Source organism: Rattus norvegicus, chromosome 8, assembly GCF_036323735.1.
Source record: "Rattus norvegicus strain BN/NHsdMcwi chromosome 8, GRCr8, whole genome shotgun sequence".
Classification (NCBI taxonomy): Eukaryota; Metazoa; Chordata; class Mammalia; order Rodentia; family Muridae; genus Rattus; species Rattus norvegicus.
In genome coordinates, this window is record NC_086026.1 from 84463646 (window position 1) to 84473691 (window position 10046).

Below are 10046 nucleotides of genomic sequence, written 5' to 3' on the forward strand. Positions count from 1 at the left end.
CCTAACGGAGCTGATTTTAGGCTTCCTGGCTGGTAACTGAGAGAAATAATCTTCCACTGAATCAGCTAAGTAAGGGCCTGCTTCTCCCTAGTCCCCTGGAGAAATAGTGTGAATCCCTAAAGGCCTGTGATTGCTGGATGGTTGCTGTGTTTTATTGTTATGGTTAGTAACAATTATATTATTTGTTTCATTCTTTTCTACGTATTTATTTATTGGTGTCGTGCCTCCATGTTCATCTATTGAGGGTATCTGATTCCCTGGAACTGGAATTATAGACAGTTGAGAACTGCCACGTGGGTACTGGTATTTAAGCCTCGGTACTTTGGAAGAGCAGCCAGTGCTCTTAACTGATGAGCTATCTCTCCAACCCCCTCTTTATCTCATTTTTAATAAACAGAATTTAATTTTCTTTATGTACTGGTGTGTGCACAGGTGAGTGTAGGTGCCCACCGAAGCCAGTAGGAGGCATCAGATTCCCCTGGAACTGTAATTAATAGAAGTTGTGAGCCTGGGGTCTTCTGCAAAAGCAGCAAGTGTTCTTAAGTGTTGAGCTGGCTCTCCAGCCCCTCTGTATCTCATACAACTGTGGGGACGTCTAGAATGAGTAGGGCAACTGACACAGAACCAAGGAGACTGGTTCTTTATACTTAGAAGGAGATCTGTTCACCAGAAGGGGCCATCTAGCTATCTGCAGTTCATCTTCCCTTACCCATCATTCAAAAGCATCATTCAAAAGGAAGTCTGCAGTTTTTACATTCTCTCTCTCTCTCTCTCTCTCTCTCTCTCTCTCTCTCTCTCTCACACACACACACACACACACACACACACACACACACACACACACACACACACTACCTGGCAGGTCCATGGTCATTGAATACATTTCTCCCTGAAAAGTCTTCGTTTTGGTCTACTTTAGAGAATGTTAGTCTCTCTTCTAGGTATGTCGTTTGCACTTCCTACGGATTAGTGAACAGATCTCTTTATAGGACTACATCTGTCTTTCTCTTCCACAATCTGTCCTACCCTAGGGGGAGAGCTGACGGGAAAGGGTTAAAGGTTTTCTGGTCGAAATAGCCCAACAGAAGGGGCCCGGCCCAGAGCTGAAATCTAAGTCTAATGACCGCTGCCCTTCACCTCGCTGCTGTCCACAGGCCGGACCTGCGGCCTGGTGGGGGCCGGGACCAGGACAGGACACAATGTTCTTCGTTTAACATTTGAACTTCTCCTATCCGAGGCAGCAGGCCGTTTTGTCCTGGGGTCGCTGACCCTCGCTCCCCCATCAGCTGCCCTGAAACCTTAATTGAATGACAGATGGTCATTTTCGGGGGCGCCAGAAGCTGCACCGGCCAGCGGAGGGGCTCAGGCCGGGGCGGCCTAGCTTAGGCTCTGCCTGCCGGGGGGGGGTGGGCAGCCAACGCGGCCAGCGGCCTGCAGGGCCTCGGGGCTCGAGGTGGGTCACAGCCGGTGCACACGCTGCCTTGCCCGGCTCCAGAAGGAGGTCGCGGCCTGGAGGGCAGCTTCACCGGGTCCTAGCGCCCCTGTCTGCCTGCCAAGCGAAAAGCTCCCCACAGCCCAGTATTGAATAAGCCTCTGGTCCCCCATTTCTAGGCCAAAGGCTGCTGTCATGAATCCTCTGTAGACAGGATCTGGTACATGTGCACCCCAGACTCGCCTCCTAGGGCCAAAGGTTCAGGCCGACCAGACCCTGCAGGGACCAGGTCTGTAGAAGGTTTGATCTTGAGCTGTCTGCTCTGACTCTATCTCCAAATTTTCCTTTCCCAGAAAGAAGCCTCGTGGGCCTGTCAAGTCCCTGGTGGGGCTCATGTGCTGCCACCACGCTATTGTGGAGAACTCTCGGGAATCCGTAGTTTTCCAGAGATATGTAGGATAGATAGATAGATAGATAGATAGATAGATAGATAGATAGATAGATAGATAGACAGACAGACAGACAGGTTGATAGATATCCCAAAGACTACTGGAGGCACCAGGACCCCACCCCGCGGCCTCCGCCGCCGCCTGCGTCCTAGTGTCCTATTTCTTTAAAATAAAAGCTGTGAGCCCTACAATTACTGGGATTACAGTGAGCGGGTATTGATCTGCAGCCTGCATTGTAGGATAAAGCAGACTGGCGGAGGCAGACACGCTGCCCAGCCGCCACCACCCCTCCACCTCCTGGTCCTGCAAAGCTCTTTAAAAAAAAAATAAAAAAGGAAGAAAGGAAGGAAGGAAGGAAGAAAAAACACAACACGGTTCCAAATGTTTGATTTCAGACACACCATTAACACCTGCAGAGGGGGGAAAAAGGAAAAAGAAAAGGGGGTCGCCCCACCGCCAGTCCTCCCTGGGGTGCCCTTGGGACTCCCAGGACTGAGCCAGCTAGACAACAACCTTCAGCCTCTTTTTTTAATGCTTTTTTTTTAATTATTAAGAAAAATATACACATAAGCAAAAAAAAAAAAATCCTCTAGGCAGGCGGGAGCGGGGGCGGCGAGCAGGCCGGGGAAGGCGGTAACGCCAGCCTAATGCACAGATAGCTGACATCAACTTCCGTCAGGCGGCTCCGGGAGATCGAACCTTTCGATTGTAACTGGGACAATTTGCATAGTGATTCCCTTTCAGAGCTTTCTCGGGTCCATAACAAGCCCAGGCAGCTATTCAAATGCAAGTTGCGTCCCCAAATGCCCGGCTGGCCTGAGCAAAAGGAGCGGCTCGTCACCAAACGAGCCGAGACCAGCGCTGGGGTTCTGGGTCACCTCCTTTCTCCCGGCTTTTCCCTCGCTCTCGGGTTCCTGAATTAGCTGTTTGTTTACGGCTACAGACTTGTGTGTGCCAGCGAACCGAGCCAGCGCGCGAGGGAGGGAATTGATCTTTCCCCAGACTCAAAGCTGGAGCGGAAGAAGTGCGGGGGATTTGGGGTTCTGAGTGGGACTCAGCCCCTGGGTGCTGAGGAGAAGCCTGTGGGGCTCTCTAGCCCGCTTCTCTAACCCCAGCGACCTTGCAGGAATCCTCAGGCCTGAGAGCTGCCCGGCTCTGGGCTTTGCAGAAAGTGGCGGCGGCTGCGTCCCGGTCTTTAAAACGAACGCAAAGAAAGGTACCTGCGACAGGCTGCGCTTACTTTTTCCGGTTCTGCACCAGGAGGGCGAGGGGTGATTTATACGGGAGGGCAGGGATTGAAGACTTAAAATTGGGCTGTTTGTTTCCTCGTTTCTCATTTGAAATTATGCCTCATTTGAAATTATGCAAATTGACTCAGGTTTCCCTTGCTCCTAGGAGGCAAAGCTGAAACCTTGTCGCGTGTCAGAAGCAACCTGCCGTGAAATTCGTTAATGCGCCCCGACTCGCCCTTCGCGGTAAGCCAGCCTCTCAGGTCCACGCAGCCGTGGACCGAGAAGGGGGAATCAGCGCGGCCAGGTGTGCCACGCGAGTCCTCGACTGAGCTCGTGGCCACGTACACAGCGTGGGAGCCGGGGGCAGAGGGCAGAGCCCGCGTCACGCCCGGGAAGCAGAAAGGGGGAGCCCCCCTCCCAGCCCGCCTGCCCGCCACCGTGGGTAACAGGTCCTCCCCGCGAGTTTAAAGCAGCAAATGAGAGCGGAGAGCCGGCCTCGGAGCGGGGTGTAAACGCGGGTGGCGGGCACGCGAGCGCGCGGCTGAGCTTTGCGCGCGGTTCTCCTCCTGAGCTGCGCGCCGCGGCCCCGCGCACCTGCTTTGTGCGTTTTGTACAAACGGAACGGGCGGGATCCACTCCTTCGCGCAACACCCCCAACTGGAATCTGTCTGTTCTTCCCCCCACGTCCAGTTGACGTTTCCACGTGGCTCAGGTTACTCCTCTGTCCCTTGGAATCTACCCAACCCTTTTAAAGACAATCGTGGCCACTGACCTTGATACTCTAAATGTCGTGATATAACTATCTCGTTCTCTACAGTGGTGGCTAAATTTGTGTTCTAATTTTTTTTTTTAAATACTGGGGGGAAACGTAGGTTATTTAAACCTGCAGACAGAGTTAAATACATTTCTCAAATATTCTTCTCATACTACCTCAGCGCTGAGAGCGGGCAGGAAGCTTCTTCGTGGTGCCTGCTTTTTGTAGAACGCATGGAGTCATTCTCTCAGTGTTTGTTTGTTTGTTTGTTTGTTTTGGTATCTTTGAAAAATAGAGACTGTTTCTCTCTTCTTTCTATAACCTGTTCTTTAGCAACCAAAACAGTAAAGGTGTGTTTGAGATCGAATAGTGAGGAAAGCAGTCATGTTGGGACGAATAAATCCAACATAAATTGAAAGCCTATGGCTCCACTTCAGGACAAAGCAAATGAGACTATGAAAAAGATGCGAGCAATTAGTGTCTGTGGGGCAAGCAGGTTTAAAACCGAAATGTCTAGACTTTCCTCACAAAACAAAACGAAGCCAAAAGAAATACGTTGCCTTGCCCTTGGATGTCTTACGGAAGAGGCCTGCCCAAGAGCCATCCTGGACCAGTGTGCACTCAGAGACTGTCCAGAGGCAGATTCACTTTGAGACAGTTGCATACATTTTCAGCAAACTAGAACCAATTAGGGGACCGTTAGTTCTGGCGGGAAACTATTTTAATTTTATCTCTACCTTTGGGGGGGGTAGGGAGAAGCCCTGGCAGTTAAGTTATTACTGGTTCCTGTGGAGTTAATTTAATGCAAATAGTCTACTCTCTTGTCAGCAAGGGAGAAAGTAGAAGCCCCGGGGGTCAGGGAGGGCCAGTCAGATGATGAGGAAGCCTCTTGGCTCTGGGGACGGACTTACAAGACTCTGAAGTAACGTTGGGCTGGTTGCTTCTTTCCCTCTCCTAAAACTGTAACTCAAGATGTAAGTAAAAGTGTTTTCATTTTTTTTATTGATCCCACTAACATCTTTCATTATCCAGCATGTAGCCACAGCAAATTATTGCTCATTTGATACCCAGAATTCTATTGACCATGGCTTTCGTCGGAGAGAGAATTTTAACTACTGGCTGCTCTGGGCTCGGAGCTGAGGCTGGGAACAAGTAAATCCAGCCCTGACCGACAAGAATTGATGGGGATGTGCTGTTGATTGGAGCCACGTGGACTTGCATAGAAACCTGCTTTTTACTCTGCCTGTCTCGCTCCAATTCAGGAGAAAGGTCGGGCCCCTTTGGAACAGATTTGCTTACTTGGAAGGCTGGATATTCATTTGGCAAGCTCTTTCCAGCTCTAGCCAGGCTGGGGAAGAAAAATGAGACAACGGAAGGTTGCTCCTCAGGCTTTGGGTCAAAACTAACCCAAGGCAGGAATACCTGAAGAGATATTAAACCATACCTTTTGATTCTGCTGTATGAAGATCGTGTCCTAAATTTCAACACCCCCCACCCCAACTCCTTCAAGACTCTACAGCATTACAGAGCTGCCAGAGAGAGGAAAGCACCCTGAGACCCGAGTCCGGTTGGCAGTGGACACCCAGCCTCCATGACAGGAGCCACAGCTATAGCGTCCACTTGTGTAAAGAAGGAGCCTGTGCCCAGAGAATGTCTGATCTTTGACCCTGGAACTCACAGCTCCAAGTTGCTGGAGAGAGTTAGTCCCAAAATGAGGCTGCAGAAGAGGTCCCTGAAGGGCTGTGGAAAAGGCCAAGTGAGTTCCCCAGAAAGACAATCGCAGACTTGGCATTCCTGTTGCAGCGTCCAAGCAGAAGACCCAAAGACTTGACCTGCCAAAGGGTGCCTGCCCATCTCCTTCTGTGGCCTAGTGAGGGACCTATTCCTCACCTCCTCACTGCCACCACCTGGGAGAAAGTCACCTCACCTCAACTCAACAGATAACAAGTCAAAGTGGATCAGACCGCAGAACCTATCAGAGTTCCAGGGAACAAGCAATCCACACCCTTCTCCTTCAGCCCTGACACCTAGAGAGTCCATGGAAGAGATGGCTGGCAGGGGTTTCATTCCAGCAAGTACGGGAGCTAAACCCTCTAGGCCAGTTTCCAGAGCAACAACAAGAACAATAAAAATAAGCAATTTCCTCACTTTCTAAATGTGTCCCAGCATGTGTCGCCTAGCTCCAGACCTGAAGGTGCATTTAAAGGTGCTAAGGGACCTGGCTGGGTAGTTTTGAGGTTTTTTTCCTAACAATACTGCTAAATGTATGTGAAACCACAGTCGAGAAGCCACGTTGTTCCAGAACCAGGCAGTAAAAATGTAGAAGTAGGCGCTGCATGTCCAACGTGGAGTACGGAGTGCGGGAGACACGGGGAAATTGCGACGGATTCTGACACTATCATTGAAGATGTTGGGAGTGTGGAAGAGGATACATTGTGGGTTCTTTTGTGGTTTTTATGTAGATTTAAAAACAAACAAACCCCCCAAACCCAGCTGTTGATGTAATCATAGCATCTCAGATGTAGTATATTTCCCCTAATATATTCACAGGGGAGATATATATAGATATAGATATAGATATAGATAGATATATATCCTAAGTTCATGTGGAAAACAAATATTTTGCTGATTCCAGCAGCACAAGCTCTGAAAGCCAAAACAAGCAAACAAACCACTTGTGGGGACAAGGGGAGGGTGACTTCAAGCAGTCCTTCCCACAGGGGTGGCTGGCTTAGGGCTGTGGAGTCCAGAAAAGGCAAAGTAGATCATCACCGGAACTCAAAGTTACCTTGGGAAACAAGACAAGACCTGGGGTCGAAGTCATGTGGGGGTCAGCCAGTAGTCCTTTGGGGTATAGCATAGCTGAGAAGTTCTCAGATGGACTCAGTTGCTTCAGACTGGAGACTGGGAAGTTTCTTCCCCTGGCAAGCACAGCACCAATCACTCCCAGAGTCAGGAGTCCTCACCTCTCCCTCAGGAGGCTCCTGACTGAGGTACCGCACTTCCCAACTGCCTTAGGCTGCTCGGGGTGTTGCCAGGCAAATGAAACAAAAGGAACTCAATAGTAAATTATTTTGTTCAGCCTTCTGTCTTTTTATGAAAATAAAAGCCAACACTTTGTCATTTTTAATCGCATAAGCAGACAATAAATCTAATTTCGATATTGATTTTTTTCCAGAATCAAGTGATTTTTTTTTCTTTTGCAGTCTGTTGCGTTTCCCTTCTGAAAAGACTCATTCCCTATTTACCCTGTGGGGATGGAGCCGGTGGATCCAAGGGGGCGGGGTGCTACTCTGAAACCCAAACTTCATAGCGGACTTCAAAGGAGATTTTTTTCTCGGTAGCTTGAAGTTTGGGGTTGGTCTCACTATCCGGAGACCGGTTTTACCTTCGCCAGCCTTTTGTCCTGAAATAGAACTAAGGCTTCGCTGGTGATTTTAGAGGTTATAGCCTCTGAAATTCATTTCGATTTTCCTCTTTAATTGATAAAATAAAGTAAAATATAAACAAGCACGGAGAAGTCTTGTTGATGTCCTCCGGAGTCGGCATGACACTGGGAGGCCCTAGAAACTCTTCCCAAATGAGGGTGATCCCGAGCTCCAGCCAGACGAACCTTGGCAGTAGGAAAAATCTAGCTGGGGAGCTTTGAGGGGTGGGAGGGTCTGGCAACAGCAAGAGACCCCTGAAGCGCAGGTGGGTCCTTTGCTCACCTGTCCCTCCTTCAAAAGGGGGAGGAGATTCCTTGGAATTGGTGCCAAAAGGAACTGGCACCTTTTCCTTTGAACGTTCAGGGGTGCAGAAGCCGGTAGCAGCCCCAGAAGAGGAGGGGGAAGAGTGAAGGAAGCTAGAGGCAAGGAAAACAACACCGGAGGTAGGGGAGAGAGAAAGGAGGGAAGGATGAAGAAGGGCGGCAAGGAAGAAACTGGAAGAGAGGGTGTAGGGATGAGAAGAATGAAAGATGATGTTGAAAACGGGGAAAGGACGAGAAGGAGGAAGGGAAAGTGTATTAAGAAACCAAATAGTTTTTTTTTTTAATCCCTATTTCTGAAGAAAACTATGATCGACCCACTCCCCCAGCACCGGACGTCCTCTTGTCCCTTTCGGCGCCAGAGCAAACATCCCAACTTCCCACTCTAACCCAAAACACTTAAGCCAGGACGCACCAGAATCGCGGTCAGGCTTGCCTGCCTGCCCTCAACGACCCGCAGCGGCTGGGCAGCCCTTCGCTTGGCTGTCAGGGTCACCACGACCTCCGCCCTCAGAGGCCTGTCCTCGTGCTGGGGGAGGAGACCGAACGGCTGAGAGCCTAGCAGGAGGAGGAGGGGGCACAATGGCCTGCAACCTTCCCTTGGGCTCTGACCTTTCTCGCAGCCCTGCAGAGGCAGGATGTAACCTTTCGTATCCTCGCTGCACGCGTCGTCCCTAGCTGTGGCCTCGGCTAGTGCTAGGGGACAGGGAGAAGGGTCGATGCCGCAAGCACTGGCAGCCTCAGTGGCCGCAGAGGACCGGATGTGGGTGAAGACCTGAGCCTTCCTGCTCTGTATGCCTAGAGTTCCCAGCGTCGCAGAGCAGCCTCAGGCCAAGGCCCAGTTAACCCGGCGCCTAGCAAGTTGGGTGGGGTGGGAGGCAAAGGGTGCGCAGCCTAGCACTCTGCAGGGTCTCCAACAGCTTTCCCACCCCTCGGCCCCGGGTGAGCTGCGCGCTATCGCAGTGTCCAGCAGGCCCTGGACCCACAGGAGGCTGTAGCGTTTGACCCCGCTCCGGCAACCGGTGCCAAGCCAACCCAGGGAAAAAACCTAGGCTGAAGTCCTGGCCGCAGAGGTGCCGCCTCCTGTCCCCTCCTGGACACTGCGGGCCGGCCTCGCGCGCCGGTCTCCTTCCACCCACTTCCAGAATCTTCTGCCCTCGGCGCCTCCAGAGGGCTCTCCCAGCGGAGAACCGGACTGAGGGGCTGCACACCGGAGGCTGAGGCTTTTGAAGCTTACCCGGCCCCCCCAGCCCTCCATGGCTTGGGGTTTTCGCGGTCTCCCCAGCTGGAGCCAGGGCCGCCAGAAGCCAAGAGCGTTAGGTTCAAATGCATCAAGGTTCCGAAGTCATTTATCCGGGTTTCATAAATAATTTTCTTCTTACACTTAAACCCAATTCCTGCCCCCTTCTCGTTTTTATTGCTAAAAAGTTTCCAAGGCGGGTGGGTGGTTGTTCCCTTTTTTCCATCATTAATGTCATTACTACGAACTATCAATAACCTTGTCGTTGGGAGCCGAGTTTCACGGTATTGATCCACGCAGCTATTCATCTCTGCCATGCAAGACACGGAATAATTTTCGCATTACAGTAGCTTGGATTTGCTTTTAATTCATATTTAAAGCTGTAACCGGCTCAGTGGAGCGCTCTGTGAAAGACTAGAGGCGCCTAATTAATAATAAGTCAGAAACGAAGGAAGGCACTGGAGAATAAATAATTAATACAGACATCTATGTCTCTTTGAATATTGCTCCTTTAAAAATTTAGACTTACCAGGACCATACTGTAAGTCTGCCATTTATATTACGGGGATGATTTAAGAAAGCTATTTTTTCCCTTGAAATACAATAATGAATTATTTATGGTGTTTTGCAAACCTAAGTTCCTTCATTAGCCGGCCCCTCTAGTTTGTTTCTTCCAAGTGGCAAACACCAATTTTTAAAAAGAATTACAATAAACTCCCAACAAGAACCACTAGCCAACATTAGATTCAGAACAGCTAGGACAGGCACAGAACGTGAGGAGAAGAGCCGAAGTGTGTGGGTCTCCTGCTCTGGGAAAATACTGGAATCTGCCACATATGGGGTTTTGTCCAGGAAAGAAAACAAAACCCAGATTATTTTCCGGTGACCTTAGGGTATTTGCTGATGCTCAATGGGACAGGTTTAAGAGAACTGGAGTTCCTGAAATGGCTCCAGAAGAGAGGTGGCTAGGGTTTAGAAGGTCATCTGAGCCTCTCCACATATATACCCACAATAAAAGAGTTGATGAGAGTGGGATTTTAGAGATCTGCTATTGAAAAGTTAGGGTTGACTTTCACAGTAGTCAGGAGCTATAGGTAGCCTCACGGATTAACAAACTTGAAGGTGATAGGAGGTGACTGAAAATCTGAGGAGGTTTTTGTGTGAGATGGACTAGAATTTGTTTGCAGTGTT

At 50.1% G+C, this 10046-nt stretch overlaps 1 long non-coding RNA gene across 2 annotated transcripts; it reads left to right on the forward strand.

Moving 5' to 3' along the window:
* The first annotated feature begins 2603 nt into the window (after nt 1-2603).
* On the forward strand, nt 2604-7034 carry LOC102549203 (uncharacterized). Of its 2 annotated transcripts, XR_594027.4 has the most exons (3): nt 2613-3097; nt 3277-3356; nt 4900-7034. It is a non-coding gene; the product is annotated as an uncharacterized LOC102549203 (long non-coding RNA). The 2 variants fall into 2 exon arrangements; XR_010054217.1 differs by having other exon boundaries at nt 2604-3097; nt 3277-7034.
* Nucleotides 7035-10046: the final 3012 nt, after the last annotated feature.